This window comes from Pseudoliparis swirei, chromosome 10 (assembly GCF_029220125.1).
Source record: "Pseudoliparis swirei isolate HS2019 ecotype Mariana Trench chromosome 10, NWPU_hadal_v1, whole genome shotgun sequence".
Classification (NCBI taxonomy): Eukaryota; Metazoa; Chordata; class Actinopteri; order Perciformes; family Liparidae; genus Pseudoliparis; species Pseudoliparis swirei.
In genome coordinates this window covers 2,541,383-2,563,629 of record NC_079397.1, presented here as the reverse complement: position 1 = coordinate 2,563,629, position 22,247 = coordinate 2,541,383, and the positions used below count along the sequence as shown (strand labels likewise).

Here is a 22,247-nt window from a genome sequence, read left to right as displayed (position 1 = left end):
TGTCTGTGTGTGTGGCGTCTAGACTCTTCAAAGGAATGTCATCTCCAATATATACAGACTGTTGAGAGTCCAATTTCCTGACCAGTGGGGCGAAGCGCTCTGTCTGAGGTGTGTGTGTGTCAGACAGGCCAGAGTCTCCACACCTCAGCAACGGCAACCAAGCGAGAGATGAGCATCGCTAGAAAAGAAAAAAGAAGAGACGCAGAAAAGAAAAGTGAGACAGAGAGAGGAGGTAGAGATACGAAGGGAGAGCTCAGGAATGAGGACGCCATGTTTAATGGAAGTGACAGAGCAAAGCACACACACAACAAATAATAATTAAATATACAGGCGGTGTTTTAAACCCTGATCCCATTCATATAATGCGTTTGTGTCTGAGAGCACATTCACATCGTCAATGCAAAAGAAGTCTATTTATTTCCGCTCAATAAAGGGAATAAAGAGACTTCCCTGGGAGTTGCATCAACGGTCTTGTGGGAGAGAAAAAGTGTCTCGTTGACCCGACGGCTGGTGAAGAAGAGGAATAAAAAGGATGAACGAGGGTTGAATAAAAACTATAAACTACGGCCCAAATAAGCTTGACTAATAACCTCAAACGCAGCCGCAGACGGCTCCACATCTCAGAGGGAATACAAATGTGCAGCGGCAAACAGAAGAGAATGATGAAAATGTAATTGCTGCATTGATATGGAGCAGTTATGCAAAGTGCTCGACGGCTGATGGAAGTTACGGCGTCCATGCAGAGAGCCGATGGGACCGCGGGGGGACGCTTGGCATTCAGCGCGTTGAGGAGCTGGGAATCGAACCGCCGGCCTCGTCGTCAGTGGAAGTCTGTAAGAAAATTACTCCTCTGGTTGTATAGAAGTCTATGCCTCATGTGTTAAAGCTGCATTCTCTCTGCTGACCACCAGGGGGCGACTCCTCTGGTTGTATAGAAGTCTATGCTTCATGTGTTAAAGCTGCCTTTTCCATCCTGACCACCAGGGGGCGACTCCTCTGGTTGTATAGAAGTCTATATAAATGACTCCTCTCTTGATGTATTCAGTAAACATTATAAACATGAGTTTATGTCTCAATCATTTAATACTTTACAGGGTTTGTAAAAAAAGTAGTTTATGAATACGAGATATGGGGGCGGAGCTTGCTTTGACTAACGATTGATACACCCACAATCAGTGGGCCAATGTGTGTGTGTGTCCTTGAGAAATAACCCTGAAGCGAGTGTGTGAGTTTGTGTATATGTGTGTTGTTGGCATTGACATCCCCCCCCCCCCCACACACACACTTAATGTTAATGAGATGCAGCTCTGCCTCGTGTGGAGTCTCACACGATACTTTCCTCCACTCGAGAATCTCTCATCTCAAAACAGAGAACATCCAGAGGACCTTGAACTCTAAACGACTTTCATGTTGTTATAATTGTTGTTGTTGTTGTTTTCACGTCGAACGCCCTTCAAACTCAATGTTGGATTAAATGAGATTCCAGCTGCTCCGGGGGACATATCCATCAATATAATAATCATAAATCCACTTTTTAATGCCATATAGTCGATGACAGCTTTTTAAAAATCATCTTCTATGAACATGAAGCTTTTATAACAAAGTTTCAGGATCAAACGCTTCTCAGCTCTTAATAAAATTTTTGATTGATGTCATAATTCTTGTCATTAATGGAAAAGACATTTCTATTGAGACTGAATCCAGAGACGTGATTCATGTTTTCAGTTCTCGATACTCAAATCACGATTGTGCGGTTTCCGTAGAGCCCCGTCCCCTTTTCCTCTGGACCGCCACCGGAGAAGAAGAGAAACACAAGTGGCGCAATGATTGGAAAGGGAGGAAGATGAGGAAGAGGAGGAATGAGAACAAGGAAGAAGGTGAGACGTGTAAGGAAAGTGAATCAAGTGGGGATGAAAGAGGAGGAGAAGCTGAAGGGAAGTTGGGAAGCTGACGGAGAAGTTTTGGGTGGTTTGTTTTTGGCAACGAACGTTTTCCATGACTGACAAAATAAACTGAAACCATCTGAACATTCACCTCAAAACTGGAGCAGGAATTTACTACAACACACACAGAAATACACACAAACATGTACATATATACACACACACACATATATACACACACAAACATGTACATATATACACACACATATATAAAACACACACTGACATATATATACACACACGTATATATAGACATACAGACATTTACATATATATACACAGGTATATATACATCCACACAGACATACATTTACTTATATATACAAACACACGTATATGCTCACATATACAGAATATAAACATGAATACTGTTTATAGCACTGCAAGACAGAGCTGGAGAAAGAGAGGGATGGAAAAGGGAGAGAAAGAGAGAGGGAGAGAGAGAAATAAATAAAGAGAGAGACTTCCAGAACACTGATCTGAGGTATCCCAACACACAACAGGAAGTATCCGCTGGATTCAGATCAACTTCTGTGGACTCGACCTTCCGTTGCCACGGATACCTAGAGGACGAGTCTCACCGACCTTTGACCCCGGTTCACTTATTGACCCAACGATTACTTTTTGGTTACGTAACTTAACCTGAATAACACAGCTTTCCTATTTATTTCAACCACAACTACTAATTATTAGTCGTATATCATTCAAACTTTTTTAACGACCTTCTGTAGTTATTTTACCAAAAACTAAATCCCTTCCGAAACCTAGCCAAGTCGTTCCCTGAGACGTATATTGTTCCCCAAGACCTTTATTTTGAAAAGACTGCACGTGACAAGCGGACATCCATTGTGATCACTGGACTCGCGTAGAAGCTGTTGTGGTTATCGAGTGCAGCTTCTCATCGAGAGCTTTAACGAGACGCGAGGAACCTCCCAGCCAACAGCTGGATCCGATATGAAGGTCGTGACCTTTCCACAACCGACACGCCCGTTTCCACAAAGCCGCTAATGACCACGAGATGACCGAACGAGCCGGAGAACCCAAACCGCCGATGGAGAACCCGCCAGATGAAAGTCGGAGTTGTTGGAGAGCTGCACGCTCACCCATGTGGGCCGAGCCAGCGGCATGTGGTGTACAGTGTGTGAGTGTGTGTGTGTGTGAGAGAGATCAGGACAAATCTGACATTTGGTTTTTATTTAGATTAACACAAGTTCAACTTTTATTCCGCAGCCGAGTGTGAGAGCTTTAACACATGAAGCATAGACTTCTAGACAACCAGAGGAGTCGCCCCCTGGTGGTCAGGAGAGAGAATGCAGCTTTAACACATGAAGCATAGACTTCTAGACAACCAGAGGAGTCACCCCCTGGTGGTCAGGAGAGAGAATGCAGCTTTAACACATGAAGCATAGACTTCTAGACAACCAGAGGAGTCGCCCCCTGGTGGTCAGGAGAGAGAAGGCAGCTTTAACACATGAAGCATAGACTTCTATACAACCAGAGGAGTCGCCCCCTGGTGGTCAGGAGAGAGAATGCAGCTTTAACACATGAAGAATAGACTTCTATACAACCAGAGGATTCGCCCCCTGGTGGTCAGGAGAGAGAATGCAGCTTTAACACATGAAGAATATACTTCTATACAACCAGAGGAGTCACCCCCTGGTGGTCAGGAGAGAGAATGCAGCTTTAACACATGAAGAATAGACTTCTATATTTATTCTGCAGCAATTAATAAAAATCTCGGTGCACTTATCGCCGTTTGGCTCACGTCCACTTCCTGCAATTATTTCACAATAAAAGGCCCCCGGGGGAGGGAAGAGGTCATAAACCGCTGGGAGGCGTTTAATGTAAAACATCTGCAGGAAATGCCGAGTTTGTGAAAAAGGCAAATAGCCAATTAACACGGTAAACAAAGAGCACATGACGGTAAACGAGCCGGTGTCGGGTCAGAAAACCAAAAGCCTGAATAACCGCCGAGGTAAAATAAATTATTACTGAACTCAAACCGTTTCTGCTCTACGGATGTTTTTATAAAGAGACAAGAAACCCAAAGAAAGAGAAGAGAAAAGAGGCCAAGAGGGAGGAAATAAACAAAAGGGGAGGAAGGCATGGAGCCAAAGCTTAGGAGGTCAGACAGGCAGCAGGCCAACACACAGGAAATCACACACACACACACACACACAGAGAGACACACTAAATATAAAGACGCGTACACAGAACCCAGGACAAGTACAAGCTGTAATACTTGCACAGCATGTAAAAGATAAACAATGTCCGTCACACACACACACACACAATGGGTCCGAGGTCGTCCTCCTCAAAACTTCATAACGAGATCCTTGCAGAAACTAATTAAAAGTTAGAAGAAGGTCAAACGTTTCTTCTTCAGGTCGAGACGCTAACGAGGTGCCGACCGACGAGCATCTGCTGAGCGGCTCATAAATAACAGGGAAGCGCCGGGGGGCGATTCAAGGCCGCGATTGGTCGGTCGTCGTCACGACGATTCTGCGTCTAAAAGTTTCACTATTTAGATCTAAAAGAATCTAAATTCAGAATGATAATAATAAATACCTTGCAGGCACCGTCGCTCCTAAAAAGAGTCGAACAGATTCTCACCCAGCAGGTTTAATGCTGAGGACCACACACACACAGTGTGTGTAAACAGCCACTCTGTTTAACTGCTTTATTCATGACTCCAGTGGAAAGTGTTCTCCCTCTCTCCCTCTCTCCCCCACCCACGTGGCTTTAACCGGTTAACGTAGATTTAACAGACAAGTGCAAATTAAAAAATAAAGCTCGGCAGATGAAAACACCTTCCGGCTGAGTAGAAGCTCTGTGAAGCTGGATTTATTCAAGCTAAGCAACATATATGTTATTGTAAAGTATCCTGTGGGGGGGGGGGGGGGGGACATCTGGATCTGATTTAAAGACGATCAAAGCTGAAAAAACAAAACACAAATGTCCACAACAATCACAGCGTCTGAATCTCACATCAGTCATTATTTAGTCTCAAAAACCTTCAAAATTCCACCTTGAGAAGAAAAAAACGAACATAAATAACCAAGAACAACAATAATAAACCTGCTGCCGGCTCTGAGGAGCGTCGGCTGTAATCAGCCATTGCAATCACGCTGATTGCATGATTTGACTTCTTCTGACTCGGGTTGTGGGTTTAAATCGTATATTTTTATATGAACTCACATCAATATTTATGTCGCTGCCGAGCGGAAACCCCCGAAAAAGAAAAGAACATTCAAAGTGAGAAAAGAGGCGGAAGGTCCAGAGAGACTCGAGGGAAAGTTAAATGCTGCAAGAAAAAGACAAAATAGTGGAGGAGAGGAGAGAGGGATCGGGTTTCCTGTTGGAGACCAGACCAGACCAAAGTAGACCAGGCAAGACAAATTACTATATACTTTAATATATTTAAACTTTTAGATTTTTTACTATATATATTTTAATATATTTAAACTTTTGTACTTTAATATATTTAAACTTTTAGATTTTTACCGGGTGTTTGGTTTAATATTTAAGTTTTTCCTTCAAAATAAAAGCTGCGGAAGACAATGATCCACATCACAGTTACAGTGTGCTTGTCTTTGGGGCTTTTATTGTGAAACGGTACGAAACAGAAGGATTGGAGGTCCAAAGGGAGGAAGAAATCCAGCGACGTGATTGGTCGAGGTCAGAATGATCAACCTGGTTCTGGGGAAAAACTAAAGTCCTTCTTCTTTTCTCCTTTTTGACCCCAAAACAAAAGCGACCTTCAGACTTCGTCAGATTCTATAAACAAGAGCAGAGTCAATATTTGAGAGAGGAATGTGCCGCAATGACCGAATGTAAACACAACTTTAAGGGAGATGCGTCAGAGTTCTTTTAAATGTGTTAAAAATTAAACAAATTAATATTTTAATTTCTCGTAGAAGATTTTCAGTGGACGAAAAGAACCCGTCGACTCTGTGTGTCTTTCCTCGAGGGCTGGAGAGAGACGCGTCACCTCGGAGGTCATGTGACCCGCCACCTACCGGAGTCACACACACACATGTCTCATGCCGCCATGCAGCTCTCAAATGTGCAAACTTGTCTGTCGATATGTGCATCTCACACTCACACTGCGCTGAGTGTTAGTTTATCACACACAAACGGTGTGAGTGAGATGTCACAGCAGCAGATGGTGTGCACACACACACTTTACACAAACAGGAAGTAGAACTCTGAGGCTTTGAGGATCGCTAAAGAGAAAGTAAAGAGTGGCCGTCAGGAAGCTTCAGCTCAATGAACACACAGTGGTCAAGGACACACACCCCGGTACACACACACCACACACTGCAAACACAACCTTTGGACGCTACACAATTAAAACGCACACGATCTGTTGCCCAGGAACAAATACAAACACGCAACCAAAAGCAAGCGCACACACACGTGAATCCACCCAAAACCGCCGTGCCCTGAAACTATTCTGTTGCAAAATGAGGTGAATGTTCAAAAAGGAAACTTTTATATATACAGGACTGTCTCAGAAAATTAGAATATTGTGATAAAGTTCTTTATTTTCTGTAATGCAATTAAAAAATATTAAAAGAATAAAAGGCTTGCAATATTTCAGTTGATTTGTAATGAATCCAGAATGCATGACATTTTTGTTTTTTTAATTGCATTACAGAAAATAAAGAACTTTATCACAATATTCTAATTTTCTGAGACAGTCCTGTACATACAAAATGATATATATATTTTGTATATATAAAATATGTATTTATAAATATATACAAAATGATATATATATTATATATATTTTAAAAATATATCCAAATAATGATTTTTTAAATATATATAATTATTTAGGAATAAATACATATAGATATATATATGCACGCAGATACAAGATTCCATAATTAAAAAGTACGACGTTCATGTTGAAACAATGCAAAACTCCCAGGTTTTGCAATAACACAGTAATATTGCGACATTACATATAGACAAATATTATCACATTATGTTTGATCTGCAATCATTTAAATTATCTTTAGTCTATAAAATGTTAAGAAAGTCATTTTTTAAAACACCTTTGGACTTCTCGTTTAGTCAGATTCAACAAATGTTTAATTAAAAATGATTTAAAAACAGAAATAAAGCAGCAAAGTGTCACATTTGAGAATTAATTAAGTTATTGGACCTCGTCGGGGGGGGGGCTTGTTGTAATGCGTGCTTTGTTGTGTCTTTAAAACCAGATTACGCCCACGTTTAAACGAGATGTTTAAAACACTCGTTTGGAGCTGGACGACCTCGGCGATGTGACCCGGTGGATCTCATTGGCTCACAGCTCCACTGGGCCGGCGGCCATTTCCCCCGCAATTCCAGTAAATGGTTCCCATTGGTTCCAGTTCGTCCCATTAGCTCTATAAAAAAAGCACAATAACGCTCTGTGAGGAAACCCACCTGCTTTTTCACTAAAGTCCCTTAAATTTGACTTTTAATAGCGTTAAAAATAAAGAATAAATGGGACGTGAATTCTTCCCGGCGGTGCATTCATGCCCTAAAAGTGAGGATCCGACAACGGAGCTCCCTCCTGCAACGTTGCATTTTACAAGCTGTGGCTTTTTGGGAACTTGATATTGAATACAAGTAAATATTATCCAGAGATATTGATCGGGGCTGGAGACCAATACACATCCCACTATCGGGATATTTAGGAGTGAATGATGGAAAAGAACCAGAAGAATGGACTCCGTGGGTCTCAAGGCCAGCGGTCGGGTTCCTTTGGGCTCATGAACCTCTCAGTGAAGTGCCCCCCCCCCCTTCCCCCCCAGTACTAAAGCGCGTGATTAAAAACGGCGTCGCATGAAAAGAAAAGAGACATCTGAATTAAACGGAGCGCCGGTTTCATCTTTTCGTCCCTTTTCATGTTTTCCATTCTCCAAAAATGTCTGACTGACTGACGTGACCCTGAATTAGACGGAGAGAGACGGAGGCGGCGAGCAGCACTCGGGAGGCTGAAAGGCCTCCACGCTACCCCCTCTTCCGCCATCATCATCATTATAGAGGCCGAGACACAAAGACAAGAGAGAGGGTATGGATCGGCTGTCACGACGTTAAAGAGCATCTATGGGGGGGGAGGGGGGGTATTGAGCTCTCGGAGTTTGGTTAAAAGGACACCACCGGAAAAAAAAGACTTACAAGTCGCTCCATCGAGGAAACGGAGCGGCGGAGGAACCACGGGGACAATTTGCTTTAAACTGTTTTTTTGTTGCGTGTAAATAAAATATATTTATATAAACACATAACAATTTATATTTGTTTCTGTTCCCACGAGGAACTGAGACAGATGGAGGAATATATACAGAGTAACACGACTTTATTTATTTATTTATGAGACACAAAGTCTCCACATGAACTACAGGCTCCACGAATATCATGAGTCAGTAACCCAGATAGTGTTCAGGTAACTCCGGGTTAGGTGTCGGGTTAGGCTTCCCAATGTTGGGATTAAATAAATTAAAATCTTTACAACCTGTTGCTCTGTGCAGATGTTGCTGGTTTTTTTAGGTCACATGACAGAATTTAAAGCTTTTTTATTTTTTTGTTGGTTTGGTAAAATTTCAAATGAGACGTGTGCAAAATGAAATGTGATTTTGATGAAGTAGAACTATTCTAAGATGCGATGTGGTTTCTTTTCTTTTCTCACGTCTGTTTTTACGGACCTGTACGGACCAGACCTGTACAAGTTATTTTATTTATATGTATTATTATATATTTTTAAAAAATAAATCAATTTTTTAAAGTTTCCTTTTTCGAATTTTATTTATATATTTTCGAATTTTTTTATTTTTGTTTACATTTTTTTAAATGGTGACCCTAAAACCCAACATTGTGTTTATTGTTTGCTTTCTGCACACAAACTAAATAAAAACAAGTAAAAGCATAAAAACAACATCCGTCAAACACGATGGAAAAAAACTCAGGAGACAATTGAGCAGCAGAAAGTGAGCGACCTTTGACCTCCAGGACGATTTCCTGTGTTAAATCACTACGACATGGAGAACAAGACCTTTTAAGGAGCTCTCTCTCTCTCTAATTTAATTTGGGGCGTTCGAGTGCACAGATCACATGGTTCCAGTCGAACATGACATCACGTAAAGTTTAACAAAGAGAGAGAGCACGACGCCCGCCTGCGAGATAGTTTGAACTTTGACCTTTCATGTGTTCTGTGTTATTCACATGTCACCGTGACACGCATGTGATCTGTCCATTCACCACATGGACCGCAAATAAAAACACGTGGAGAAATTCCACCATTAATGTACGCCTTAATCCAGCAGATTTAAATACATTTAAGTTGCCAATAAAAAGTTTTATTTAATTATAACAACGTTGATAAGTTCATTTAAAAAGATAAACCAATTGTATTATTGTTGTTAACGTTATTATTATTGTCATTAATGTTAATAATATTAATGGTAAGAAAAAAATCAACTTAAATAATTTAAAATAAATATTACTAAAGTGATAGACTAGCAAGTAAAGTTTATTTAAGTAAGTAATATATATTTTTTAATGTAAATTATTATTTAGAAAAATATAATGAATACACAAAAAATAATAATAAAGTAAAAATAAATAAGTATAATTTAAACATAAATAATACGAATGAAGAATAATTGTATTTTTTTAAAGTAAATTCTAATTTGGAAAAATAAAAAAGTAAAAATAAAAAAGAAGAATTTACACATAAATAATAGTATATTATTTAAAAAGAAAACTATAAAGAAGAAGAAATAATAATTATTCAGTAAAAATAAATAAGTAAGTCAATAGGTTGTGGTGGCGTCCAGAGAAGGTTTATCGAGTCTACACCCTTTTCTTCTCCTCCTTCTCTCGTCTCCTTGCTCTCATTAAAAACTCGTCATTCTCTAATATTCCATACCAGCACGTCAGCGATGTCATCCGTTGTTTATCGTTTAATATCGTGGTTGTTTACTCCGCGCCGCCATCGGGTTCACTCCACCGTCCTCATCTGACAGATCGTCTCGATTCTTCTTCACTTCCTTCACAGTTTACTTTGCGGCCTCGGGCGACTCGAGTCAAACCGGCCGCCGCATTCCAGTCAAACAGGTCTCCGGCAGTCCGACGGCAGAGCGCTGAAACATCGAGGCGCTGAAACATCGAGGCGCTTAAATACCGTCTGGCGGCTCCAATCCAGCCACATTTAGACGGACTGTGTGCATCTTTGCTTTTTAAAATGTTAAATGTTTGGTAAAATAAAAACATTTTTTATTATTTAATTCAGGGAGTGTTGAATGGCTGCAGAAAATGATAAGCTAATAGCTACATGATAGCAAGCAGGGGGGGGGGGGGGTCACAAAATCGGTTACTACCCTCGACATTAAGGGTTTGTCGTCAGGATTCTACATCAATTCAATAAAGTTTTATTGAAGGGGGAAATATTTAAACTAACAAGCTTCCTAACAAGCCTGTTAGCTTTGTAGTTCAAAAGCATGTTAGCTTTGTAGTTCTCAAACTTGTTAGCTTGGTTGCAAACTTAAAATAGCACAACAGGAAATGGGGGACCAACAAGATGTCAAACTATCCCTTTAAATCTCTGACGTGACCACAGACACACGAGCACATTTCCAAAACTCAACGTTCAGAGCAAAGTCCACTTTAAAAAAAAGAAAAGAATAAGATAAGAGACAAAACGACTCTGACAAAGAGCCCAGAGCTACGCGGCCAAATGCAAAACATGTCCAGCAGCAATACCGAAAAAAGATACCTTGTTAACCTGCTGACCTCACGAGATCGTGAACGTCACACTGACGAATATATATATACACATATATATTTAGATATGTAAATATATATGAATATATATAAATTAGTGCTGTGAAAAATAATTATGATTAAATTACAGGATTAATTAGTTAATTTTTTTTAACGCATGCGCAGAATGAGCTTCCAATCCGTCTGTTGTTGGTCGTCTCTCCAGCATTCTGTCTCTAGTGTCGCGTTAACACGACTCCGATCTCCGTCTCGCGCGCCGCAGAGCTCGGATGCCGGCGTGTGCGCGCACATCGGGACGAAAGAAAGTCACTTGCACCCCCCCGTCAACAACTCTTCTCGGCTCGCGCGCGGCAGAGCTCCGATGCTGGCGCGCGCACTGGTGAGCAAGTTATGTGCACCCCTGTGTATAAATATATACATGTGATTAATCATGATTAATCCACAGAAACCTGTGATTAACCCGATTAAAAATTGTAATCGTTTCACAGCCCTAATATAAATATATATATATATATTTATCTATAAATATATACATGAATATATATTATATGAATAAACAGGGCTCAGTGTGACTTTAGTGCAGTTCCCACGTTGTGGATTTAAAGGTGAGCTTGTTGCCCGAGGAGCAAACCAGTTCAATCGTCACGGTAACACCCCGGGGCAAAGGGCACAACTGCCCCCGAGAGGCCTGACGTTACCCTGATGTCCCCAGAGGGGCAGCATGACGCCAGCGCTTCAACCGAGCACAACTCACTGCAGGAGATTAAACGATCAACTTCTAACTGCTTCCCAGACGCCTCGGAGCGTCTCATTGGCCGCCGGCTCCTCTCATCCATTAGCTGACACCGCGGTTAATTACCCCCCCATCATGTGCAGCAATGCCGGGAGCAGATGGCCGGCGGCGGCGTTTGAAAAGATTACCCCCCTCCCCTCCCCCCCGTAATAAGGTGAATGTGCTTAATGACCACTGGAGCCACAGACGTGACGGAGGAGACTTCATCGTCTGGCTGTAAACATCCGTAACCACGGCAACGTGTCGTGTGTGTGTGAGTGATACAGGAGCCGCGTGTCTTCATCAGCTAATGAGTCAATGTGGACGATAAATCAAAGTTAACGGATCGTGCACAGGTGCTCCAAGAGGCGGGGGGGGGGGGGGGGGCTGAATGCCTCGGCCCACGCGCTGTGGGTCCAGATGTTCAGCGCCCTCCTCCTCCTCCTCCTCCCGGTGCACAAACATCCCTTCCAAACATCTGGGAATCTAACATGCGACCACGAGGACCTCCTCAACCACTTAGACATCTCATGTAGACACTCACAGCCCGGCCCGGAGCTCTCTCTATCACTCTCTCTCGCTCTATCACAGACTCTCTCTCTACCACAGACTCTCGCTCTCTCTCTATCAGACTCTCTCGCTCTCTATCTCTCTCTCACACACACACACACACACTCTCGCAAGCTCTGAACCACGCACACACACACACACACGTTGATTGCGGCACCGAAGCGACGACACGCGTGCGCGAGTCCATGTGAAGTTTGGTGATCGCAGCGTGACGTCTGAACATGAGAGACGCGAAGGAAACGACCCGGTGAATAAAACACTCCTCACCTCGTGAGTGTTCCTCCTCTCCTTCTATATTCCTCCTCTCTCTCTCTCGGTAGTCCTCCTCTCGGTCGGTATTCCCTCCTGAACGTCTCCAGAAGTTAGAAGTATAAAAGCCTCTGCGTGCCAGAAAAAGAAAAGAAAAGTTCCCAGACGTACATCCCGGGTCCGAGCGCGAGGCGCGCGCGCAGCTCCGCAGCCTGAACTTTGTAGTCCAACAATATTCCACCCAAAGGAGACGAGTCTGTTAAGAATATAAATCCCACGCCCAGGAAACACGGCTGGCTACCTGCGCGGCTCAGGTGTCAATCATGACCACGCGCACACACGGGCGCGCGCACACACATCCAGTTTTTAAAAAAGACCAGCAGCCGTGTGTGTGTGTGTGTCCAGTCTCGCGCTTGTAGTCCGGGTCTCAGCCCGGAGCCTCCGCTGCGAACCGCGATACGCAACACACCCGGAGTCCTCTAATCCTCCTCCTCCTTTTCCTCCTCCTCCCTGCAAAAAAAAGCCCAAAACCTGTGGGTTTAAACCACCAGTCAAGTTAGAAAGAGGCAACACCGAAAGGGTGGTTCTTATCCTTTGAAATTAAAAGCTGCAAAACGGCTGAAAAGAAGATAAGAAATGGAAACACAGCCTCTTCTGATCTCCCGTCATCTCTCCCGGGTAGCACATGCACATGTTTTATATTCACTCACTGGAAGCCACTTTTTGAAACTTGTGAAATAACATTTAATGTTCAAAAATAATAAATAAACTTATTTCGGCTTACAGGATATGAACAATTGTCATAAAAATGGCAACAATAAGATGTTTAGGCAGTAGTCTAATGATTCAAAGTGTTTTCTTAGATTTTTAAAAACAAAATCATGAAATCGTATTCAATTTTATTCTTTGTGGTTATTTATGATTAAGCATTTTTTTTAACAATTATAATTTATTTAAAAAATGTGTATAATTCAAAATTATATTTTGATTTGTGTGTGTGTACTTACCTAGTAAAGCCACTACAGACAGGACACACAACAAAGAACACAAACAAAACGCTATTAAATTATCAGAATTATTAGAGGAAATTATGGGGACAATTTTGTTATATTTTTATTTAAGCCGGCAGCCTGACATTTAATTTTTTTATCTCTTTACTGTGATTTTGTAAATATATTAATTTATTTAGAGATAATGATGTGATACAATACCTTTTTAAATTATAATCCACCTCAAATTCCACTTTATTTAAACTGCTTTATGTCACACAAAACAATTCAACATAGACATTTATATAAATAAAATAATAAAGTTGTGATATTAACAGTTGCTTTGTGCAATCTGCACCATTCCCTGCGTGTATAGAATTGTACATTAACAGCACCGAATTAATAATTTAACAGAAACTGTTTGTCACCATCGGGTATCTTATTTTGAAAAGCTGCATGAGGAAGTCCCACATTTCTTCTCCCACATTCAACTCAGTGTGTTTTAAACTGAAGCCCATTCAAGAAAGACAGCCACCCCTTTAATAACAGACAAAAGGGTGTTCACATTTTAAATAAGAGAACCAACAACTTAAAAACACTGCTTCTAAATACAACAAATATATTTTTTATTTAAAAAACAACAAAAATAGTATTGCCAGATGTTTCTTGTGCTGCAGCTTAATCCTACTTTAAAAGAGATTATGGTAAATTTAATTAATTTAAATTGACTCCCCACGGAGATATAATATACATTTGATTTATTTATTTAAATAGTTGTATTCCCCTGTAGACGTTGTGCAATCGGAGTAAGTCGTAGTAAATCTGCCCGGTTGAGCGTGCGGTCGCCCGCTGCTTATTCGAGGGCCTGCAGCACAATGGAGGCGTTGTTGCTGGAGGAGTAATCCCCGACCCTGGGCCCTCACCTCTTGTTTCATAAGTCTCCTGCGTGGTACAGTAGACTCAACGTGAGTGCCGAGTTGGCGGAGAGTTTTTGAGTCTCGATAAAAAGGTCAGAGGTCAACGAGCAGGGAATGACGCTTGTAGAGATGTATACCTTCTGGCCGTTAACGTGAACGCAGCGCTCTCCCTCACTGACTCCTAGGTCACTGGGGATGCTCTTCCATTGAAAACAAGCAGGAGACACTTTATTTTATTAATTTTAACTCTTCATAAACATAAACAATTACAAACGTGCATCTCGGCCCAAACTCACTCGAACCTCCGAAAGCAATTTGTCTTCTTCTATATTATTTTTAAAAATAATTTATTTGTGCAAAAAAATAAAAAGATCATTTATTTTATCACATATTATTGTAATATTATTTGTGCAAAAAAGAAAAAATACAAATATTATTTAAGTTATCTCATTTTATTGTATAATAAAAATAGAGTTTTTGTATACAAATATTTAAATTAAGTATTCAGTTTTAAATGTGTTTTTAGCATTATTTCAACATTATAAAACAATGTGCTGCAGATATAAAGTGTTTTGGAAAAATGTGTTAATTTAATAAATGTTGTATTATGTCATTAACATTTACCACCAAGAACACCAGCAGGTTTTCTGCTTGTCGGTACATTTTTATACAATACAATAGGTAAATAGTTTTAAAGTCCACCCAAACACTGCACCGTGTTATATGGAGAGAACAAAATTACGTGTGTGTGTTGTTCTTTAATATTCTCTCGACTATTAAAGATAAAAACATCTAAATTCAAAAGCTTTTTTTAATCTTGTATGTTTCAGATGTTCTTTCTTCTTCTGCTGTTTCCTCAGATGTGTGTGTGTCTCTCCGTTACACATGCAGCATTGAGCCCCTCTGCCTTCACTCAGAGCCTAATGTTCACCCGTGACCTTTGACCCCGTCTGGCAACCTTCACACATACCAGCACGTCCGGTCGGTCATCCGTGTGTTTTACATTCCTGCTCAGCGCCCGCTCGCCATTTATCACTTCCATTGTCTCTGAGTGGACAACACGTAAACAATGTGTTCCTAGATCTCAAAATCACTTGAAGCACGTTGTTGTCCTGAAGTCTGTGACATTTAAAATACACCAGAAGTTAAGGCAACAAAACCACAACAAGTTAGGTTTAGCCAACAAGTTAGGTTTAGTCACAACAAACAATAAGTTAGGTTTAGACAACAAGTTAGGTTTAGTCACAACAAACAACAAGTTAGGTTTAGTCAACAAGTTAGGTTTAGTCAACTAAACCAACAAGTTAGGTTTAGATAATAGTTCAAAGTTCTAAAAACATAGGGAAAATGTCAAAATAAATGTTGAAATAAGGCAACATGGACCCTTCATCTGGTGCATTATGACACATTAATGTTATACAGCTCCTAATCTTCATATGGAATTCTAGCAGAGACCCCAACGTTTCCCACAACACCACATACTTCCTGTCGAGATGAATTATGCTTAAATGTGTTTAAATTGGTGCGAAGAACATTCAGATTATTCCATTCTGCCGTATCTTGACTTGAATAATTTATTCAGTGAAAACTGGAATGGCATGGGGGTGGGGGGGTGGGGGGGGGCACACCCAGACTACACAATGGAAATGGAAAGTTGAACTCATACGTTGTGAAATGGACCCTAAACTCAACCGTCAGCTTGTCGTGGCATTAGCTCACGAGCAGAGCGTCACAGGAGGACGTGTGTGTTTGGATGTCCGTTGCTGAAACTAATATTTTGAGGGGAAAACTGTAGTTTTTGAGATAGTCGTAACATTTTAGAAGTTTAATTATCAATGACATCATTTGATATCACAGACTAAGTCACCATATATCCAATAAAGTCCATCCACCCTTCCATTTATCCATCCAATACAATCCATCCATCCATCCAATCAAATCCATCCATCCTACTTTTCACTCATCCAATACAATTCATCCATCCATCCAATAAACTAGGTCCATCCTTTCATCCATCCATCTATTAAGATCTGTCCATCCATCCACGAGAATGTGGGTTATTTTGGTTAGAGCTAAAAGAGTATTCAAACATCTCATTATTACAATGCCCACAGGTGTGTGTATGTATGTGTGTATTTGTGTGTGAATATAAGTGAGAGATGTCAGACGTGAATGATTTATGAGTATGTAGATGAGATTGTTGAAGGACAGCGAAGAGCAAGGCTGTATGGACACACACATTTTCACATTAACACGAAATATTCAGCTGTCAATCTAAAGATATTCTCCAACTCAGAGGTGCATCAAACATTATCTGCGTCTCTCGGCCAATGAAAATCCTCCCGATCTAAATTAACTTGCACATTTTCTAACAGGAAATGCAGAATTTAGTGGAGGTACCTTGGGGCACAAAGGCATCCCCACAGACTCGATGATTTAGGACCTTTGATTCATCTGAATTACGGGGCGTCCCGAGAGGATGCATGAAGGTAGAGATGGAGCTTCAGGACATGACTCGATACTTTCAGGACATTCAGGATGCTCCGACAATACAAAACAACTGCAGGGCTCTCAAGTGCTGATGGAAATGTCACTCTTGCCTGTCTTCAAAACTTGAGAGCCCTGCAACTGGAACATTTCATCCTCCTCGGTCAGATCCTCTCCTCCGACTCAACGCCTGCTGGTTATTGATGTGTTTTCTGTTTCTCTGGTGAGGCGACGAGCACAACATACTGATTTGATTTAGGGTCATAAATGCTTTACCTGCTAGCCAGCCAGCGCTGCATTGACCCCCGTATTTAACCACCATTTCATACCTGTGGACGAGCTGTCGCGCTCTTCTTTTCTTTTAGGGGTCTTCTTTGATGCGGACTCTTCTCATCCAGCATCCAGAGCTAAATCTTCAAATAAAAATGCAGAATATTCTGAAGATACCCCGCGAACTTTTGTGTTTGGTGGTGAAGTGGATGGGTCCAAGTAACGGCACCTCGGCAGCTAAGTTAACCTAAAAGACCATCTTTATTCAACATTTGTTGCACTATCGAGTGTAACAGTTTAGCTCCACGCCTTCCTTTTTGTAATAGTTGTTTTCATCCTGTCACACCATCTCATCAATCCAACTCCCCTCACCTGCCTCTGGTCACCTCGTTAGTCCCTCATTCCCTTCACCTGGTCCTCACGCCCGTCTCACCTGCCTCCTGATCACCCCTTCTCCATTCACTTGGTCCTCACCCACCTCTTCTCTGCCTCTGATCACACCCTCGTAGTCCCTCATTCCCTTCACCTGGTCCTCACGCCCGTCTCACCTGCAGCCCATCCCCTCATTAGTCCCTCACTATTTAGCTCCCTCACTTCCACTTGTCCTCTGACAGATTGTCTTGTGTTTTCTTGCCAAGTTCTCCAGCGTTATGAGAGTATATTCCTGACCTGCCTGCCCTCTGATTCTCTGCCCCGCCCCTTTTTGGACTTGTTTGCTTCTTCGACTGATCTCCCGGTTTTGACCCAGCCTGTTTCCAACCAAAGACAGTATTCTTTGTTACTCCTGTCTGAGTCGTGTTTTTGGGTCCACTCTAATAGCGCCGTGACAATCGAGTTAATATGCACTGAATATTTGCACTAGTTTAGCAACCCCAGAAATATATATTTATATCTCCGCATTACTTATAACCTGTATATCATGTATTTATAATGATACTTTCTGTTGCACTTGTGGTTAGATGCCAAACTGCATTTCGTTGCTCTGTACTTGTACATGTGTAATGACAATAAAGTTGAATCTAATCTAACTAAGTATTTAAATATCTTTATTAAACCTAACTAAGTATTTCATGATCTTTTATTAAACCTAGCTAAGTATTTCGGACTAAACCCGCTGACATGTTTCCGCCCGGCAACGGGACACGGGGGTTGGAAGGCAGGTATTGATTGGAGGGGAGTCACACCGAACTGGCTTCATCTTCTTCTTCTTCTGCAATTATGGAAGAAGCAAATTGAGCGCCTCCTCCAGTCCATTAGGGAACAAATGGAAGATCTCACTTCCATCGATACGCCACTTGTTAACACGTCCAACGCCCTGCGGATGATTGATTTGCTCCACGAGCTTCAGACCACACCATTTTTTATTAATTCACAAAGAAAAGTAAATGCAGGCTGGTCTTTATGGGAATGGTGTGTAGTCGTAGTATTAAAATGTGCCTGGTAGTCTTCAGATATTAAATAAAAGTCTTATATATATTATTTTTTCTATATTTAGCATTATATATATTTTTGGGGGGGCAAAAGCAGCGTGAACAACACAGTTTTTACAGCACAGGAATACTTTGAATGCCTTTTAAACTAACACAACAAATACACAAGAGACGGTACACAACAAGAAAATATGGACTAAAACAATACAAGACACAAACTAAGACAATAAAGCTCCAGAGCATATTTGTTTTTCTCTTTAGATTATATGTAAAATATTTTTTATTGAGCAGACACACAATTCCCTTTAGCAATCCAAACAGATTTTAATATTTTGTACACTTATAAAAGTAGTTTAAAAAATAAATAAACAACATACAGAAAGGCAGAATGAGAATTATCCAAATACATAAAAGAGAAAACAATAGCACAATAACATATGCACAATAAAGAAAATAATATATTTACAATAAATAAAATGACATATGCACAATAAAGAAAATAACATATGCACAATAAAGAAAATGACATATGCACAATAAAGAAAATAACATATGCACAATAAAGAAAATGACATATGCACAATAAATAAAATAACATATGTACAATGAAGAAATAATAATAATTCCCAACCTTCATATTTGAGCCATTGGAAATCTAAAAAATATTGATTAAAGCAGTGTTAACATGCGTTATGGGGACATGGATCAAAAAAAGATGATAAACATTAAAAGCTCCACATGATTACTCCCTCACCAATCAGGTAAAGGACCCCCTAAACCAGGACCCGTTAGTAGGGCCTCGCTCTACACTCTGATGAGTGTGTGTGTGTGTGTTGATAACGTGGTCGGCGGTGAGACAAAGAGCAGGTAAATTGATGATTGATTAGCTGTGGCTGTCTGGCTGAGACTCATTGGCAGTCGTCACTTTGATGAATTACACCACGAGAAGAACGCGCCGAACTCTTGATTACACCACTGTGTGTGGTGTGTGTGTGTGTGGTGTGTGTACCGGGGTTGATGGCCTGTATATGTGACTGTGAAGCCCTCCGTAGGGATGGCTTTTACTGGATGTTGCCCGTGTTGTTGTTTCCATTCTAATCCGCCTCCCGTGTCTCGGTGTTTTCGCGGCTTCTGAGAAGTCTCTTTAGTATTCTGCGGAGGAAGAGCCCCGTAAGTCCGGCCCGAGGTCCTCGCCTTGCCTCGTAAACAAGAGCGCGACCTGTTCTTATTTAACGAGAGGGACCACAGGTACGCCTCATCGACTCACGGAAAGAAACTGAATAATGTACGATGATAAAAGGCCACGCAGTTTTTTTTTATTTGTTCGGAACGACCTTATCGTCGGAAGAATTTATGTTTTATTACATTGTTTTTGTCATCTAACATGTAATATTGTATTGTATTGTATGTGATAATGGGATGAATGATGACATCATGCTGTATAGAAGACACTTGAAACTAGAGATTGAGACATAAATTCATGTTTACAATGTTTACTGAGGGAATACATCAAGAGAAGTAGAGTCACTATATAGACTTCTATACAACCAGAGGAGTCGCCCCCTGGTGGCCAGTAGGATGAATGCAGCTTTAACACATGAAGCATAGACTTCTATACAACCAGAGGAGTCGCCCCCTGGTGGTCAGGAGAGAGAATGCAGCTTCAACACATGAAGCATAGACTTCTATACAACCAGAGGAGTCATTTTCTCAGAGATTTCTTTATATCTACTAATCTCCTTTCCTTTTATTAAAACATGCGCAAATAATACATAAAATATAAGGTGACTTTCGCGGTTGTTGTTCTTATTTGTAATCCTCCCACCTCGTTTAACACGTTTCCCCCTTCGTCTCCAGATGGTGAGATAAGATAATTAAAGGATTATAAAGTAGTTTTTTTTGGTCAAGAGAGCCGGTGATGACTCTCTCTCTCTCCCTTTTTAAATTAAGATGATAAAAATAATAGTTCAACACTCCCCTGCGACCCGGATGCTTTATTATCTCTTCACACTAACTGCCAATTAATCCTCAAACCGCCGTGACACGTAACTCTGCTTCTCAAGGTGTTTGTGGTTTCAGCCGCTCGTCGACCTCCTGAGCCAAAGTTATCGATCCTGTTTTGAAGGTCCGACCTTTTTGAGTCGTGCGTGTCACCTCGTTACTTTTTCGACGACGCACACGGACGACCACATTGTGTCGTGACCACACGTCCATCGAGCGCCTGTATCGGACTTCCATATGTTCCCCGAAGAGATTCATCGGAAGACGTGCAGATATTGAACCCGTATCTCATTTAATCTTTATTCATGCACGTTGGATGAGTTTGCCAACAACATCCCATTAATAGTTTACGAAAATAACTAATATATTAAAGGAACTGACATTACATATGAAAGGTGTAGTAATTCTGTAATTCTTCCTTCTGGTCACATGACATCTATTCACCTGTCAATCCTGGAGAGGGATCATCCTCTCTTTCCTCAATGGTTCTTAACTTTTCCAAAAAATATTTTGACTTTATTCAAAAAAATATTTTGTCTTTATTCTAAAAATTAAAATAATGTATTCTAAAAAATATTTTGACTTCATTCAAAAAAGATACAAAATTTATTCTAAAAAATATATGTTGACTTTATTCTAAAAATGTAAAGAAAATATTCTAAAAAAGTATTTTGACTTTATTCCCATAAATATTTTTTAGAATACATTTGTTTTCTTTTTAGAATAAAGTCAAATTATTTTGTAGAATACATTTTTTATGTGAAAGGATTTTTTCTATTTCTTGGGAGTTTTTCCTGATCCAATGTGAGGTCAAAGGTCATCGATGTCATATGTGTACAGATTATAAAGCCCTCTGAGGCAAATTTGTAATTTGTTATATTGGGCTATAAGAAATGAACTGAATTGAATTATTGTGGCTTTTTGGTCGCCTAATCTTTTTTTTTTTTTTTTTAGGTTGCAAAAACAGTCAAAACATACACAGTCTTCTTACTGATGTTCACATTTATTTTCGTCCTCTTATGGAAAACCGTGAAAACTAGAAGACACAAAACAGCTTCATCCACAAACAACAAGGAAACACATATTCTGCCCATCAGTATACAAGTATAAGATAACTTAGTAAGTACTAATGGATGTTAAAGTGCTTTCCTTTTTCCTGAGAAGAAACCAGTGTTGTTTTTGATATTTAAAATAAATAGTGTCTGCAAGATGCCGTCAATGTAAAATCCTGCAAAGAAGCTTAAAACTTGAGATCTTCTCTGCTGCATTTCTCACTTCAGTAAATGAGGCGAGGCCGCCCTCTGGTGTTCAGCGTGCTTCTGTTCTTACCGGAGCGCTTCTCATAACAGACGGAAGAATAACACAGATCATTGTTATCCACAGGAAAATCTACATTATGCAAAATATTTTACACAAGCTGATGGTGTGCACATATTCAGATGCTTTATTTATGTAAAAGTACACTGTAAAAAATATGACACTACAAGAAAACTTACAACAAAAATAATATGTGTTTGTGTGTGTTTTACATCATGTCCTTGAGCAAGGCACTGAACCCCCTTCCTGGCTTCACATTCACCTGCTCTGCACTATATAACTAAGGATGGATGGGTTAAGAGAGAACTAATTTCCTTGGGATTTTATAAAGTGTATATTCTATTCTATCTTTCTGAGGACTAATTCCAGTTTTAGACAACAAAGTGAGAAAGTATTTTGGAAAATGAAAAAAAAAATGATTTTGTGAAAAAAAATATTTTGACTACTCATTTTTTAAATTAGATATTTTGACTTCATTCTAAACATATTTTAAATCTATTCTAAAAAACGTTTGGATTTATTAAAAA

The 22,247-nt window shown here is 40.3% G+C and overlaps 1 protein-coding gene across 1 annotated transcript in view; it reads right to left on the bottom strand.

Annotated features, from left to right (window-relative positions):
* LOC130200417 (plexin-B2-like) overlaps positions 1-12,741 on the bottom strand; it is a 103,757-nt gene extending 91,016 nt beyond the window's left edge. The window contains 1 exon segment of the mRNA XM_056424682.1: positions 12,328-12,741. The gene's annotated coding sequence lies outside the window, so the exon portion shown is untranslated.
* Positions 12,742-22,247: the final 9,506 nt, after the last annotated feature.